General features: G+C 39.4%; 2 long non-coding RNA genes across 2 annotated transcripts; one reads left to right on the plus strand and one right to left on the minus strand.

Moving 5' to 3' along the window:
- Positions 1–4,315: 4,315 nt before the first annotated feature.
- LOC118173569 lies at positions 4,316–5,566 on the plus strand. Its single transcript, XR_004754289.1, has 2 exons — positions 4,316–5,307; positions 5,399–5,566. It is a non-coding gene; the product is annotated as an uncharacterized LOC118173569 (long non-coding RNA).
- A 2,635-nt stretch (positions 5,567–8,201) lies between these two features.
- On the minus strand, positions 8,202–8,995 carry LOC118173568. The gene is made up of 3 exons (XR_004754288.1): positions 8,976–8,995; positions 8,557–8,702; positions 8,202–8,424 (listed from the first exon to the last, which is right to left on the minus strand). It is a non-coding gene; the product is annotated as an uncharacterized LOC118173568 (long non-coding RNA).
- Between the last annotated feature and the right edge of the window lie 8,888 nt (positions 8,996–17,883).

The raw sequence follows: 17,883 nt of genomic DNA on the forward strand, positions 1-17,883 counted from the left end.
CGGAGAACAAGCAACCCGAGGCAGCAAGGCGTCTCCTGAACCACCCTTCTTTGTTCCCTCTGAACTCTTTACATTCCTGATGGACTCATCGTTAAGAGTCTGACGTTATCACCAACCATGGGGCTTGTTGACCCCATGGCCACACTCCCACACTGTGGAGTCTTTTGTAGAAAGAACAAAACGCACCCTTACACGTGCCTGTCGGTTTGTAGCTGCAGGGTTTCCAGACTCAGTGGAGCACAAGCACAAGTTTCACTAAACCTGGGCAGATATAGTCAAAAACACATCACAACAAGTTTCTTGAAACCATAATACCCAGTTACATAATTCATTCTGTAGTTCTATTAGTCATCCCACTAGCTAATCCTTCTGCCATCTCCACAAGATACCTGCATAGTTATGATCTCATCTTAACTGCTGTAGTAACTGCTGCAAAAATCAGGTCACTAGATGCTAAATCAGGAGGTCCTTAATTGATAGAGATTTTACTCTTCCAAAGATATCTCTCATTAATACACCTGTATCAACAGATCTCTCAAAAATCTCTCCCTATGCAGTACTGAAAGCCAATTAAGGAAACACAACAGGTCTGTTAAGGCATGGGGAGGGGTAGGTATTCATCTAATACCTCCGTAACTGCTGCTGCAAGGCAGCCACATGAGCATGTAATGATTATCAGTATGCTATTTAAGTACATACAAACAGAGTTGGCAGGTACTGAACAGTAAAGTTAAACAACATGCATGAAAAACAGTCGTTAAGCAAAAAGTTTCATTGCTGTAAAACTTGACCATCTCCTGAAAACACAGCAAACTTTAAAGGCAGATTTGCCAACTCTGCTTGTCAAGTGATAGCATTTTCTTCCCTTCAGCAAGTTGTCTTGCTTCTGTTCGGAACTTGAAAATCATTCTAGTGGGAGGTTAAGTTGAAACTCCTTTTTATAAAAATATCTCCCTTCACAGTCTTTCCTGGTATTTCTCAGTTCTCGATTTAAAAAAGTAATTCTACAACACATTCACTGAAACACCTAATATAAATATACCAAAGCTCACAGTCTTTAATGAGTGTTACATTAAAAATGAACAAGGACCATAAAAATCATGTGCCACTACTGCCCTCATTCGGGCGAAATCTGAATCTGACATTCTCTTGTAAGATCATGGTTTTCCACACAATTACTTTTATCAGTAGTTTTGATATTAACGATCTGAGCATACACACTGTCCTTTACACTTAATTTCAACTTGAAGTATCCTCTCACAACAAGGTAGTTTTCTATTAGATCTCTGAACAAAACAGGGAGAAAAGGCTGCCAGTGCACTAAAACAAAAACAAAATAAGCCCACAGCATTTGCTTAGACACAAGTGATCACAAGCACCTGACAAAGTGCTGAATCTGTTTATACACAAATGCAAGTACCATGTACACAGTGGACCATTAAAAAAAAAAAAAAAAAAATCGAAGCTGAAAACAGCTCAGATTCAGATGACTAAGATTTTTTTAAGTCAGAAAAAGCAGAGAAGTAGAGGGACAAATTACAAGAATTGGTTGTCCGTAATTTAAAATAAATTGATGCATCACCAACAATAAGGAGCCAATTCAATTTACAGGAGCAGAAGAAATCTAATAGACTCAGCCCACTCTGACACAGAAAAAGCATAACGATCAACAACAGAAACACTGACGAAATACTGCTGTGCTCTCCCCTTTTAAGTGAGAGTAGATGGCACTGCTATCAAAATCATTTTGCATTTTAACCACAAAAAAAATCGGGTGTTAAAATTTGATTTATAGAAAAAAACACTTGAAATGACTCAGTTGCACAAAACATACATTTGTATAGAGCATTCCATGATACAAAGGTGGATTTCTAAGCACTCCTAAACAAGCTGGAGTCATGCTAATATTTAAAGATAGCAAGCTAGAAATACAGGGTGGTATGTCTAAATCAATCCTTAGTAATATCACAAAATATTTGCCATTTTTTCTTATATCAATGCCCTGGTCATTCAGGCCACTTCACATGAAAGCCGAGCAAATCATCCCTTTCAGACTGGCAGCCCAGTCTCTAAAACAGGCAGCAGACAGTAAGACTCACAAGCTAAATTTTAAGAGCTTTGGTTTCAGTGCTGCTTTCTACAGAATTCAGCTTTGCCTTAGAACTTGTAACAGGGAAGGGGACGCAGAGAGAAGTCAGTGAGATTGCACAGACACACTTCCAATATAAAATAAATAAATAAATAAAATCATTGGTGCATTTTTATTGAGTGCAGCCAGCAACTTTGTCCAGCTGTGAGTGAGTTGCAGGGCACTTACCCCCACTATATAATTACTGTCTACTTTTATGGTTATTTGAGCCTGAGCAAAGTAATGTGAAAAATAGCAATGACCAAAAAGCTTTTAATCCCAAATACTGTAATTTAAGACAACTGTGCCAAAAATAAGTAGGAACACATATGGGCTTCTGGGCAGGGTAAGGTTGGCGTGAAGGGGACTGCAGCAGGCTCTTCCCATCACCAGTTGTCAGAGGGCCTCTACAACCTGTTTGTTTAAAAAACAAAACTAAAAAGTAACATTCTACCTTGGCCCCCCTCTGGGATCTGCTTTCCAAATGGGCAGCACCACCTGAACAGCACAACAGGGCTCATGTTTACCTCAGAGACTGCGCTGTCACTCCAGCTTTGTCTGACATTTTACATTCACACATGAAGAAACGATGACTATTTCTGGACTGCAAAGTACTGTCTGAAGGACAGATAGATTATATACCATGCATTCTAAAGTGGCAGGTTGCTATGGTTTCCCACTGCAAGAACAAAATTCTCCTCATTAGGTTATCTAAAGATCTCCTCTACTAAACCAAAATTGTCCATCAGGGAAGCAGACTGTCCTTTAATCATAGCTCTCTCTTTGTGAAAATCAGTCCATTTGCTCCTAAAACAGCTTTTGAAAAGGATGCAGCTCCGCATATGAAGTGAAATGTCCTAATGCTTCATGTTACAGGCTGTGTACTAACTGCTGGGTTCCCACAATAGCAGGGACACTGACTTGCAAGCTGCAGACCTCTAAATCTATGGTAAGTAAAAAGATGTTTATCTCTTGCTTGTTAAGACTACTACCTGAACTACTTAACTCATTCATCTGAACTGCTTAATTCAATTGGCTGGTAAAGCACAATAGCAATTACAATCAACTATTAAGACCCTCTTACCTTGAAAAATCTAATAAACAGGAAGCAAACTGTTATCTCTTAACACCCATGTATCACTGTTTACCAGGGCACATAAAGAGCTAGGTACTGTAGTCTGACATGAATCAATCTTCTATGTATTCTGATTATTTATGTGCCAATCTGCAGAGTGTGACAGAGCTCCACTTCTGAGAGAAACAGCAGCAAGAATTATTGGAGTACGGGGTTCAGCAAGATATGGGGCTGGCTTGGAGACCTTCCCTTCCATGAAAAGACACTCATTGGATCTAACCCTTAAAGATACTGTTCCACTATCACTTGAATCCAAAACACTAGGAAAAATAATAGGTTTGCCCTGAATCTGCTTTCCAAGCTCACTTGCCATGCTAGTGCTAAAGCTAGGGTAAGAAGCCACTCATATGCAACCAGGGACAACAGCCAAAACATGGGATTGAAAAAGCATGGACACATACCCCCAGTCCTCTAAAGTTAAAGGGAATAAAAAGGATTTCGCATTAGAACTGTTAAGCAGTTATATTTCTCAATCAAAAAGCTTAAAATAACTTGACCATGGAGTTCATTATTCACTCCTACATCACAGTTAATAGCTCTTGAGGTTGGATAGAACTAGAGTCAGAAGGAAATAGCTTAAGCCATAACTATTACTCTGAAGTGTAACCAAGATGCTATTTAGTATAAAAACACTGGCCTAAGGATTAGGTCCCATGGGTGTAGAGAATGGTCAGTTCAGAACTGAGGTGAGTGAAATATGGGAAACCTAACCTAATATTTCAATTTTTCTTTTTCTAATCTTTGTGACAAAAACAACAAATGAATTCCACTGAATGATGCTGCCACTGTTATATTTCTGTGGGGGGATGCCTTCAGTAGGCCACATTTTCAGCAATTATTACTGTGTGCTACATGATCCATCTATGATTTGCCACTCAAAACCAAGGATAATTGTCTACTCTGTTTCTTTGGTTTCATTAACCAAGCATGGAATAAACAATTTCCAGGTATTGTTTTCAGGGAACTCTTTTCAAACATTTACAGGTCCCTGAGCTATCAATTGGTCTTTCCAGTTACATTCACGTAAGATTCATTTAAAAGCACTTTTTTTTTTTTTTTTTAAAGACATTACTGAATTCAATGGCGCTGCATCCTAATACTTTTTTCTTAACAAATCTATGGGACTGAAACATAACTATTGGCTTCAAGGTGGCAGAAACAGTCAGATCATCTTATATAAGGTTCTATAGTGCTGGAAGGAAGGAGCACAGCAACCACTCTCCACCAAGAGAAGGAAAGACTAAACAGGCTTCCTCGTCCCAGCTTCCTGGTGGATATGTAGGCTCAAATCAAAAAGGAGAGGCAGATTTTGGATTCAGTTACTCAGTAATTGTCATGACATCCCACTAGAGGGGAGTGTCATTCAGTCCTTAACTGTGTCATTAAGCCTTGCGAGTAACTAGCCGAGTTAACACACTGCCTACCTTGGTCCCAACATCAGCTGTCCAGTGTGTCCCTGGGACTGAAAACGTTTTAGACTTGTAACAAGCATTCATGTAACCTGAAGCTCTGTTAGCTCTTCTCTTGCCTTGCTGACCCATCCCATTGGCACTGGCAAATCCAACAAGCCTGCTAAACCACCTGCTTTTAACCTATCGCAGACAGTACAGGACCTCTCTGCAATTTAGATAAAACCAAAGCTGACAGCAAATCTCAGCAACACTGCAAATTTGATAGCTCAGTTTCGCTACTGTGTAATTGATTCAATTTGGGCCCAGTTTTGGATAGACAGAAGCATTTTATTATCACAATTGCACCACTGTCATCCTTCTAAAAAGTAAAAACATCACACAAACTAGGAATAGACAAAGCCTGGAAAATAGCTTCTACCATATTTGCCAAGTCTTTTCCTAGTATGAAGAACAGAAAAGGTCAGGCAGTATAAGTTTCTGCATTTTTATCCTAACTTAAACTTTCTCATAGGAAAAACACAATTATTTCAGAACACACTGCTCAATGTCTCCCTTTAACTGATAGGAATACTGAAGTTCAAATTCATTGCACAATTTACTAAAATTCCTCAGATTTACTTCCCCACACCAAAGTTGTAGAAGGCATGTCATCGTTCTCTGATGGGACCTAACCTCAGACAAGCACAACAAGTTACAGAAATCACAGGACAGCAACAGAAAAAGGGGAGGTGATGCCCGTCCAGGAAGGTGGTTACAGGTAAGGATGATGGTGCAAGGTGCAAGCCTTTGTCTGTGATGTGACAATGGAACAAAACAGTTGGCTGTTAAAAGAGCCTTAAATAAAATATCTGGGAACTCTTAAAATAAATCCGTTACAATCTCTTTCAGATTTAAAAAAAAAAAAAAAAAGAAGAAGAAAGAAAAAAAAATCAAGATGTCAGTTATTTCCATATATATTTGGAGGACCTCCATCAGTTAAGAGAATCTCAATTTCTCACTTTTTCATAAAAAGGGAACAATAATATGGTGCACGTATATGTGTAGGATTGAGTGTACCTAAGCAGTTGAACTTCCACTGTTCAACACTAAAATAAATTAAGACTCTTTTGCACTAAACATAAGGAAGTCACAAGCCCAAAGAAAAAGAAAAAGACTCTATTCCACAAACTCTGAACCTCATGTCAAGGTACCAGCAATTCCACAACTCTGTCTTCTATTTAGAGAGTACTTCCCTTGGTTTCAATATCCCAACAAACAAATTCTCGGTGTCCCATGAAAAACAGTGAATGCTGTTCCTCAGGCACATTCTTCCTCCTGTCCAGATTTTGTGGACTTGTGGATTTTATCTGCTTTTAATCAAAAGACAGTAGTTGCTTATTATTATTATTTATTGTCTGCTCATAGCAAAGCTTTTCCATACTGTAACCAATCCCTATGCTCTGCATCCTTTCCAGTTGCACTCTGCCTTTGTCAAGATGGAGTCTGCATTACTATGGGTCTCAGCATTCAAAGCTACGGGCAGTAGATTAATTTATTCAATGTTACACTAACATTTACAATTTAGTTCTCAATTTGTTCTCAAACTATTCCCAATATTCTGTATGCTGTGAGTACTGCTCCATTTTCAATGGACCTTTCTCAGACAGATTAGCCTAAGTTTTTCCTTTCCAAACTCAGCAAATTCAGCATTTACTATTTACAAATCTGGGGTTATCATTCACGCCCTCCCTTCATCCTGCTCCCGGTTCATTTATCAATGCAAACTCATCTGCTACTTTGTCAAAACAAGTTTGCAGTCAAAACTTGTTTTTATCATCATGAAGAAAACTATGAATTGTTTGCAAATTTACCAGCCCATTATTCACTTCTGTTTCCAGATCATTTACGGTCATCTCAAATATACATGCACCATACCACTCTGTTGGAGTTTGTTCATAAGCTTCCTGAAAAGTGAAAAATGACCATTTTCCTTTCTATTGGCTGGTAATTAATCTTAAGAGGTTCATTCTCTAAGGACAAACACACCTATCAGAAGCCCCAATATTCTTGCCTGTGGTAATAAATGCCATCAAATCCTTTTCAGATTTCAACATCTTTGAACAAGTCGAGAAACAAAGAGCACTAATAAGCTTGAGGAGCGGTGATTTACCTGCTGTGGAAGCCGTATGAACTCTTCCTTCATTTTCATTTCACTGCTGACTAGTTCTAGCCTTCACAGAAACTTTAAACAAATAAACCAACCAGTACATTTGCCGGTTTTGGTGTATTTGGTCTTGAAGCTGATTTACGTAATAGACTGCAAAACACAGATAGCAAATTATCAGCTTCCTGAGTTCCTTTAGGCTCAAAAGGAAATGCTGTCTAGTGCTGGCAACTTATTATTCATGTAAATTGATGGTTCAGAAAAGTTTTTTGTATTCAGAGTTTGGTCTGAGACAAGATTTCTGAGTAAAGAAGAAACAAATATTCTGTAAAGAAATAAGAACATCAAGAGTGCAAGGAACTATTTTCACATTTCTACTATGATCTTCTCTTGATTTTGTGGTGGTGGTGGGTTTTTTGTTTGTTTGTTTTGTTTTTCACTCATGAACTTTAAAGACCGGCAAATTTTCTGCTTTTAACGTCTGCAGCATTTACTGAGAGAATCATGTTGGCTTTTTCTGAAAACCGATAGATGTTTATTACGCATTTTTAGACACACAATGCCAAAAATATATACTTCAGTGTTCAAAGACACAAGCAACTGTTGCTCACCCCTCAAGGGTTCATCCTGTAATACATCGGGAGTGCTTTTAGACCTAAGACAAAAAAAAACAATCAATTATATGCTAGTTCTGCAAGCTTTGTATAAGAAGAGACAACAATACTCTTCCACTCTTTACAGGAGATACTGGCAGTTAGCTGCATTCACATCCAAACCATTTGCTTCTTTAAATTGGTAATCCTCATGGGCTGCATTGGTACAGTGGTTTTGTTGTTTTGGGGGCTTTTTTGGGGTGCGTATTTGGTTTTGGAGCATGAGCAGATTGTTTATGACTGTTTAACTGTTCTGTATCCCAACAAAAAATAAATGTACTGTATTACCTTCATACCATAGATACCATCGTAGCAACCTAGGTAATGAACTATCACTACTTAAGATTACAAACTAATCAGCATCTCAGTTATAAGCCATATTATAACCATCATATTTGGAAACCAGAATTTAGTTCTGCCACTTGTTGTAAATCCTTCTCTTACTGAGAAGCACTGTTTGGCTTTCTAAACAAGCCTGGTTAACAAAGAGACGAGTAACTTGACGGATATCTTGAAAACAAGAATGAAAAAAAAAAAGGTTCAAAAATATGTAAACCCCAGGAAATGCTGGGCAGGTCAAAAGAAGAGCAATGTGTAAAAGTTGTTATTTTGAGAGGCCTTGACTCAGAAAGCTACAAGAAATAATGTAATTTAGCAATTACGTGCCAGTTAACATTGTCAGTAAGAATTTCTGGATTTGAACCAACTAGAGCCACTGAAGATGCTTCAATCTCACTTAATATCACAAAAATCTCAGTAGCGATATTAGGTCATAAAATACAAGAGTTCTCTGCGCGCAGTATAAGACAACAAACCACATATTTCTATTATATTAAGATATAACCAGTAGTATCCACAAATGGGTGATCAAGGCTAGTCCAGAACAATCAGCCTGTTACCAGTACGCCTAGATCAACAGTGCAGCATCCACATAGCCACTGGAAATATTTTGTCTGCAAACAAACCAAAAAAATTGACGTCATACTGTCTTGTAATGACTAAAATATTCAAATAGTTCTCTGTGAACAAAACACACTGTCCACAGACTACTCATCACAGAGTGAATAAAAATAAAACGTGCACACCTTTGCAGCCTTATTAGTAATTACAAGTCCCTAGTCTCAGCTTCCTCCATCTATTCAAGGTATCATTGTGTGTTCTGAAACCAGCTGATGATACTCTCCCTAGAGAAATAATCCTGAATCTTCTCAAATTGAGAGGAAATGTCTAGCTAAAAATTAAGGGCAGAGAAGTTGTAACCATGAAGAGTTGAAGACTGCTGGTATCACAGAATCACAAAATCACAGAATAGTCTAGGTTGGAAGAGACCTCCAAGATCACCGAGTCCAACCTCTGACCTAACACTAACAAGTCCTCCACTAAACCATATCCCTAAGCTCTACATCTAAACGTCTTTTAAAGACCTCCAGGGATGGAGGTAGGTAACTACCTCCAGGTAGTTACCAATTTCCCACAACAGCCCCCAAAGTTTCATATCCCACACCATCTTCTGCAAGGACAGCTACATCTTCATCATGTTTGTTGAATGTCTTCAAGGCTGGGGAAGAGGAGTGTCAAACAGGAAAGAAATTTCCTAAATAATTTTCAACTTAAATACCTTTTGGGGAAAATAAGATTGTTTCTGTAATTCATTGTTTTAAAGTAACTTGCATAGATCACAATGAACATCAGCAAGCATACACATCAGACACTAGCTAAATGCAAGAGACAGGAGCATTGGGATTACATGATATTCAAATACACTAGTAAAGCTAATAGATTGCTATTATCCCTACCCAAAACTATGTTTTGTGCATTATCATTGAAATCAAGGTGGAAAACCACGCAATAGTCTGCTTCACTTGGCAGTTTCACTTAAGTATACAGTAAGAAGTGTTCCAGTTTGAAAATCTAGCTATCCTGTTATAACATTTTAAATTCTCTTCATTAACATAAGAGGAAAAGGAATCACAGAATGGATGTTTGACTAGGATCAGTATAAGAGCATCAAGCAAGACTTAATTCCAACTTCTATATCCATTACAGGTTTTGGTGTTTATGGGAAGTGTTAAAATGTACATGTTCAGTCTGGCCCAGTGACTTTCTCCCTTTTGATTTATAGCAAGGAATAGTGCAGCACATTACCTTTCGTTTTTTGGCTTGCACAGTTCTGGTTTAAAGGCTGAAGAATGCGATGGAAAGCAAAAGTCACAGGAAACTTTTGAAGTCATTTAATCTATTGCTCAATTTTCAGTCAGATCATGCTCCTGAATGTATCAATTTCAGGACTATAGGATGTCACCCTGTGAACCCTATGGCCTTTCTTCTCAAATGAAATTCAGACAACTAAATCCTTTACATTTAGAGCTAGATACATAAATACCTTTGAGAACCTGGATCTAAATGAGCTTAAACAAGGCCTTTGAAACTAGAATCACAGTTTTCCCATGCCTATGCTGGACTTAAAGTTATGAAGAGACTTGCCCAGAAGCAGGTCCAAATGGCTGAGAAACTTGTCTCTTGAGCCTCCCAGGCCATATGCACAAGCACTCACACTTGAATCCAGCCAAAAGGTTTTTACTCTCCCCTCTGACACATTCGATATAACAAGCCTCAGTAAAGGAGTCACACCAGACAAAGTAAGTGTCATATAGGGTTTCATATGTACTAGGGAGGCTTCACCTCTCTCCTTTTATTTCCCTTTCTTTTCTCATGCGCACTTGTTTACAACAATGCTAATGAATTAACTCAAAACAACAGTTATTGCAATGAGCAAACAAGCACAACGTAACTGACAACTGTAATCAAAACCCTGATTCTCCTCAGGTGTGGGATCTGAACTGCATATGAAACAGAAGAAAATGACAGGGACATTTCCAGGATTTTTATATATGTGTATATATATATATATATATATATATATATATTTAAGATAAAAAAGATGACAGTGATCTTTCTTTTATAGGAATTCCAGCAAAAATAGTTTCAAGAAACCTTCTCCTAATATAGTCATAGAGCATCACATGATAGAGTGAAAAGCCAGCACTAACTTAAATAATTGTCTTGAGAAGAGGGTGATATTACATACACAGGTCTATTTCCACAGAGAAAACAAAACATTATTTTCTACTCCCTATGTCTTAGAGTCTACATATAGACTTTTTTTTTTTTTTTTAATTAAGGTGGCCATGTTGCAGTGCTTCTTGATACTGTTCAGGCAAGTCAGTATCTGTAACTCAACACAAAATAACTGGTTTTATACGACAGCACAAATACTTCTAGCTGATAACAACAACAGGTTTATAGACTCCAAAGCACTCAGTTATAGGGTCCATCCCCTACCTGTTTATTATCAACACTTGATTTTGTCCAGGATGGCTCACAAAAAAAAGGAGGCCCAATATATTTGGGCAAGTACATAGGTTTGGGTTTGTTTGTTTGAAATTGCTCCGTAAAGAAAAACACATAGGGGAATTGTGAATATCACTTAACATACAGGAGAACGATGAGAGCTGGATGCTAAAAAGTCTTAAAAATTTATCATAAAAACCTGTTTTACACAAAACCTCTTCTGTTTATAAGATGCATAGGACTTTTCCCTTTACTACAAGGTTTTTCTAAACACAGTGAAGTGGAAAGGACACAGGTCTTTTGGTAAAATCAGACAGAAATTTTAAGGATGAATTCATAAGGATTCACAAACCAGGGGACAGCCTCACCACACTAGGAAGGACAACCCAGAAGCTGGGGACAGCCGCAGCACAGGCAGGGCAGGGCCCCCACACGCAAAGACACCGCTGCATTGCACAGGAAGCAGGATGGGGCTGGTGGCAGCCAAGGGCTCCGATGCCAGTCCTGTGGTTAACAGACAGGGGAGAGGTGTCAACACAAGCCTAGGGTCAGCGTGGAAGCCCAAATCACCAGGTCTGCATAACTATAGGACTTCCTACAGAGCAGTTCTGAGCTTAAATGAGGTTCCTGGGCCCATGTGCAGGGAGTTGGGGGGATGGAAATCCCAGGTGAGGCTGGTCCACGTCATTACGACCTGCTGGTGCTCTCAGGGCCCTGACAGTGGGGATTAAACAGACATTTGTACAGACTTCTGAATTATATATAGATGGGTTAAATAGAAGACGTGTGAAGATGTCACTCCCATAAGTACCTGCTCTGCTTCTGCTTCTAAGTGTCTAAATCCTAGGAATGCTTTTAATCAACACCTGTATCGTGGCATTTAATGGACATGAACTGGTTCTCCTTAGTGCTGCTTCAGTCCAGAACCAATATCAGAAGAACACAAAATGGTTCAGTGGCTTCCAATCAGCTCCACAGCCCACTGCTCGTTAGAGTTCTCAGGCTATTTTTAACACCAATTTAAGAAATAAAAGTTATTTAAAACAGGCAGCATAAAAAGAAGTATCATTTGCTTTAGATGATTATTATGTGCATAGTAATGGCAGGAAGACTACTGCAAATGTTTTCCAACTCTTAAAAAAAGAAGAACACTTCCTTTCCTCAATATATAATTTTGAATTTTAATTTAGATAACTCAGATTATTTACTGGCAACAAAAAATGCATATTCATGAGGTCTGATTTACTATAATCTTTATTTCTGATGTTCTGCATCTGTGAATACTTGAAGTACTTGAGTTTGCATTCATGGGCAATTATACAGGAATATCAGAGTAGCAACAGATTGATTTGTAGTTAAGAGTTTAGAGCAGAGACAGACAATCTGTTTTCTTTCAGAAGGGCTGTGGGACTGATGCTTCCACCTTCATTTTTAACCAAATAACTTTTTCTTTCCTTCTCAAGATACAAATCAAGGTCATTATAAATGAGGGTCGCACAAAGGTTTTTTAGATGTATCTATTTCACCAGTAGTAAGCAAATGTCTGAGGAGAAAAGTTACATATATAGCAAGTAGAAACAGAAAAGCTGGATCCTATTTAAGTGAACGGTGCTTCAGAGGGGAAGTTAGACACACTATTTTGGACATCCCGCCTTTGCACCCAACGACTCTCTCAAGTTCCTTCATGCTTATTTCCACTGAGCCTTCTAGAAATCCAAGCACTTAGTATGCAAAATACGTTTTTTCTTAAACTCTACATCTCTAACCAAGCTTTTTTTTTTTTTTTTTTTTTTTTTTTCCTGGTCTTATCTTTCTTGTTAATCATCACAGCTTTCTGAAGTTTCTTCTAATAAAACAAATTTTATTCATTTCTAAAGGTAAACCTAGGGTGAATGAAAGAAATCGATAATAAACCAGTGATAGGTACAAAGGGAGGAAACAGGATGAATAAAGCTTTTGACAAATATATTTAGTAAATAAGACAATAAAACTAACTGATGCACAAAACAGTCGCTCTCAGTTTTACACTTACGATCCTTCACATGAAGGAGCACAGCTGCACAGGCAGGCTCTCCCTCCTCTTCCCCTCCTCGTGCAACAACCCAGCACTGAGCTGTGGCCATGACAGTGGTCAACACACAAAGAGGGAAGGTGCCCAAGGTGCTTTCGAGGAATAGAGGCTAACAGCTGCTTCCATCTTGCTCTCGGCCAACTGACTACCATAAAAAGCCCCTGATACTGCTACAACCAGCTGTACCTCCTGGAGCGTTTCCTTACCTAATGGAACAGTGAGTTGGACTACTGCTTCCTCTGTCACACACAGGAATCATCCTCTCCTTGTGCTGGCAAGGACACCTAGTGGTCGTCTAGGATCTCACTGCCATGCTAGATCTGTTAAGAATTAGATGTCAGTTTCTGCTAAAAACCTGACCGTCATTCCACCTTATTTCTCATCCCATGGCAATACAAACGTTTACTGACCACCTCCTGCACATAGGTGCAAGCAAAGGAACAGGACCCAGGAAGAGGGAAAGCAGTCGAATGACACGACACAGATTTTACCTGACCTCGGCTGCCTTGTAGGGACAAGTTAAAAGAAAGCAGACATTCAAGACAGCCGCAGAAATTTTGTGTAGGAAAGCTATGATGCAACATTTTTTAAAACTCCTCTTCTGGGTAGATATATTAATATTAGAGAAGAACTACAGCGAGAGCTATAGTGAAAGAGAAAAGTCATGTAAAGGCTTTAAAGCTCAGAAAAGTATAGTTTTGAAACCACATCCTGAAACACTTGGAAACTGAATGCTTCAGTCTCGCTTCCCTTCACTCCTGGCTGTCTCAGCAGGCCGCCGCAGCAGGAGGCAGGAGAAAGCGCCAGCTCCTGGGCTCATGATGCAAACACCACCAGGCTCAGGCGGCTGCACCTCCCATCCGCGCTCAGGGGCTCTCCGGGAAAGGAGGATCCATCTCCACTGGTGCTGCAAATGCACCTGCAAGTCTTTTTTAACAAACTTGGCATAAAGGATGTGGACAGACAGATGGTTTTGCTCTGTGGTGTCAATTAACTTCACCTTATTCTCTCAAATATATTGGAAGCAACACAAGATTTTAGGTTGTTTTTTGTTGGTGGTGGTGGTTTATTTATTTATTTATTCTTTCCATGGGCTAAATTAAAAACATCTCTGCATTTAAGCATTAAAAACACTGGTGGAGAAATAAGTATCTACATGCCTTAGATTTTTGCAGGCAACATAAATTGAAAAGAAACAAGATTTCTGAACTATAAAGAAATGAGATAAAGGCTTCTCTCAAAAAAATGGCAAGCAAAGTCAAGTTAGCCAGTGCTGTAAAGATAACCAGCCACAGAGTTCACATAAGCCATTTGCTACACCAGCAACAGTTGAAATAAGTCTCACTTGAGAATTTTATCTCTGTAGACAGTAGGAAGAAACAATTTTGTGCCCTTGCAGATAGATATTTGTGACCTAATTCGTATTGTATCTGTGCTGAACTCTTACAGCACGTCCTAAGCAGAGCTGCCAGGCACAGCAGCTCGTTCACTGTGCTGCTGAGAAGGAAGTCCTTGGCCCTTGTGTCCAGCGTTTGTGATGAAGAAAACAATTATCAATCTTTAGTGCCTTACATAGCAATGTACTGACAGCATTTGTTGCCCTCATTTGACAGTTTCAGTCCTGTTTACCAAATTAAAAATAAATAAATAAATAGGTTTACTTTCAACATTTAAATATTATTTTATTGTGTTCACATGGTCAAAACTTGACCAGCTGTCCAACTGCTGCACAGGGTTTAGAAGAATTTGTTTCTCCGTAGGGAAAGATAAGGTCTTCAGGGAAGTGACTACGAGAAGCAGGAAGCTAATAGCACAGTCTGGCACACGCAGAACCCCAGTGTTTACTTTTGTTCTCTCGTGAACATACTGAACCACTTGTGCAAGTCATCTTCCTGTCACCTCTTACCTGATAAGAAAGTGAAGGGAAAGAAAAGCTACCATCTGTAAGGACTCTGAACATATAACACACATGGAAGAAAATTTTGTGAGAGAAAGACTACTGTAAGACAGGAGGAGTATCAGTTCAGAAAAACGTCAAAGTACAAGAAAACCCCAGAGATGTGCTACCGGGTTTGATGGCTAACAACAAACACTGCCTACGCACCGCTCAGACAGAGATACGCTGCACCTGGAGCACTGCAGACACGCCGGGGGAGGCCTGCACTTGGCAGCACAGCACAGCAAGATGCAGAGCATAGAGGACTAGCAACAGCCACCCAGGGGAGGGAAGTCTTTGATGCTTATGTCAGCTTCCAATTTTAAATCATTTGAGAACTAAGGCAAAGTGTCTCTTTTCCATAGCAAAGCAATAAATCATACTGCTTAGCAGGATGATTTAGCAGGATGGCAGTTCATATCACGCAGTCAGATCTGCATCTGTGTGTACTCTTAAGAGATGTTCACTTAAGAGTTGCTACTATATCACTTCCTTTGGAATAAGGATTTTATCGGTTCACATAGCCCAGGTTAAACACCCATTTCTTTGCACTTCTAAGTGCAGAATGACAAAACACCAAGGAAGGAGTATAAGTAACTGTATGCCTTAATGTATACAGGCAACAGTAATTGAAGGGAAACAAGATTTCTGAACTAAAAAGCAATGAGAGAGTTGCCCAAAGAACAATATAGAGCATAGTAAGTTCAATGCACACTTAGAAAAATCTCTTGAAGGAGTAGGTTACCTTTTAAAGAAGCATGAGTGGCAGATAGAAAGCATTTGTTAATAAAGAAAAGTGTTTTGATACAGATGTTACTCAGATGCGCCTAAGTTTTACAAGCTGTTTTATTGTTAGGTGGGTAAGCAGCTCTGTTGTAACTCACCACAAAGTCCTGCAGATATAGCTTTGTGCAGCACTGTGGTATGGCATGTGATGACATGATTTCTAACAGCATTTTTATCTCAGTATGTAGAAGCACTGCAGTTACAGTGGCTGTTCCCAATTCCTCTTTACATTAATTACTTACGTTGTATAAAAAAAAGGATGCCACCTATCAATTAACAAAGATTCCAAAGCTTATCTCAGAATGACAGACTAATCTCAGGTTTAAGTAAAAAGTGTGGTTCAACGCTCAACTGTGAACATTTTTACTTCAAAGGAGCATGCAAAAAGTCTATCAGATCTTCACATGTCCTAAGCAAGAAGGCAAAACCAAGAATCAGCATGTCCCCCTGCCAGGCTTCCCTTCAAACTGTATTCTCTGAAGAGCAAGGAAAAGGCTCAAACAAAATCGGAAAAGCACTTATCAGCCCCTAGAACCAAGGAAAGAGACCAACAGCAGCACTAGGCCCTGGGTCCCTTGGATATCTGACAGGCATGTCAAGAGATTAAACAGAAACCGGTATCATTTTAAGCCTTATGACATATAAGATTTCAGCATAACTTAGATCCATGTTCTAACAAATGGGATCCTGAAGTTAAATAAATCAAATTATACCGTAGTCCCCTCTCAAGTATCCTAAACTGATAAATGGCCTGTAGAGGTATATAACTTTCCTGAAGGAGGAGGAAAAAAAAAAATGAAAAGAAAGAAAGAAAGAAAAAAGTCTTTGTTGTAGTCATTTGGGAAGACTAAATTTGTATTGCACTTCTGGGAAGGCCATTGCTTCGTCTTTTTCCAAATGTTTCCAAAACAGACACACACAGTGCTGTCATTTGCATTTAGCCAATGTTTCTGAATAGTGAAAAGTAAACATAATTCTCATTACTGAAGAAAAATCTCTTGCAATTAATTTTTATTTTCCACAGTCTGGGTTAAGGAGAAAGTAATTTCACAGCATTAATCCAAGACACATAAAGATAATGCAAACAATTGCAATTTCTTGCAGCTGTAATACAAAGACCTACCTCCCGGAGTAAATCCACCACATCATTCCTTTCAGGTAGCAGGGGCCAGAACTCACACACACCAGATTGCAGTTCATCGTTACTGGGGTGCAACGGTATAAGGCACGCCCCGCCTAACAAAAATACCCTGCTGTGAACAACAGCTGTATTAGTATCACATCTGTCAGCTCATTTGTTTTATGTGAGTAAATGCATGTATTTATTTTTATGATTGCTAAACTGAAAACATTGAGCTACAGGGGAGGGCAAAACATTGCCAAGAACAGGTGTTGGCTGTTTGAAATTTGCCACAATCAGAAGGGCAGCTCATCCTTCCTCCATTAAAAAAGAAAAAAGGCAGAAAGCAGATTTACTAATGCTTGGAACAAGTGTAAAAGAAACATCTTTGGAAACAAAAGATGCAGAGAAAGACCCTGACTTGTCTGTTCAGTTGTATCAGCAGGGCTAACTAGGAGGGGTGGCAGAAAAGCTGACTAAAGGTTAAATTAGTCATTCAGCCTTCCTGTTAGGAACATTTTTAAATAACAGACAAGCTGATAGACTTCACTGAAGAAAAAACATATTTTCTTTCTGAGGGTAGCTATCACTAGGCTGGTCACAAGTGGTGTCCCTCAGGGGTCGGTCTTGGGTCCAGTGCTCTTCAACATCTTTGTCAACGACACAGATGATAGAATCGAGCGCACCCTCAGCACGTTTGCAGATGACACCAAGCTGAACAGTGCAGTTGATACAATAGAGGAAAGGGATGCCATCCAGTAGGACATGGACAGGCTGGAGAAGTGGGCCCATGAGAACCTAATGAGGTTCAACGAGGCCAAGTGCAACGTGTTGCACTTGGGCTGGGGCAATTCCAGGTATCTATATGGACTGGGAGAAGAAGACTTTGAGAGCAGCCCTGTGGGGAAGGACTTGGAGGTCCTGATGGATGAGAAGCTGGACATGAGCCAGCAGTGTGCACTTGCAGCCCGGAAGGCCAACTATGTCCTGGGCTGCGTTAAAAATGGGTGGCCAGCAGGGAGAGGGAGGTGATTATCCCCCTCTACTCTTGTGAGATCCCACCTAGAATACTATGTGCAAGTCCGGTGTCCCCAGCACAAGAAGGATGTGGAGCTCTTGGAACGGGTCCACAGGAGGACCACTAAGAT

Source organism: Oxyura jamaicensis, chromosome 13, assembly GCF_011077185.1.
Source record: "Oxyura jamaicensis isolate SHBP4307 breed ruddy duck chromosome 13, BPBGC_Ojam_1.0, whole genome shotgun sequence".
Classification (NCBI taxonomy): Eukaryota; Metazoa; Chordata; class Aves; order Anseriformes; family Anatidae; genus Oxyura; species Oxyura jamaicensis.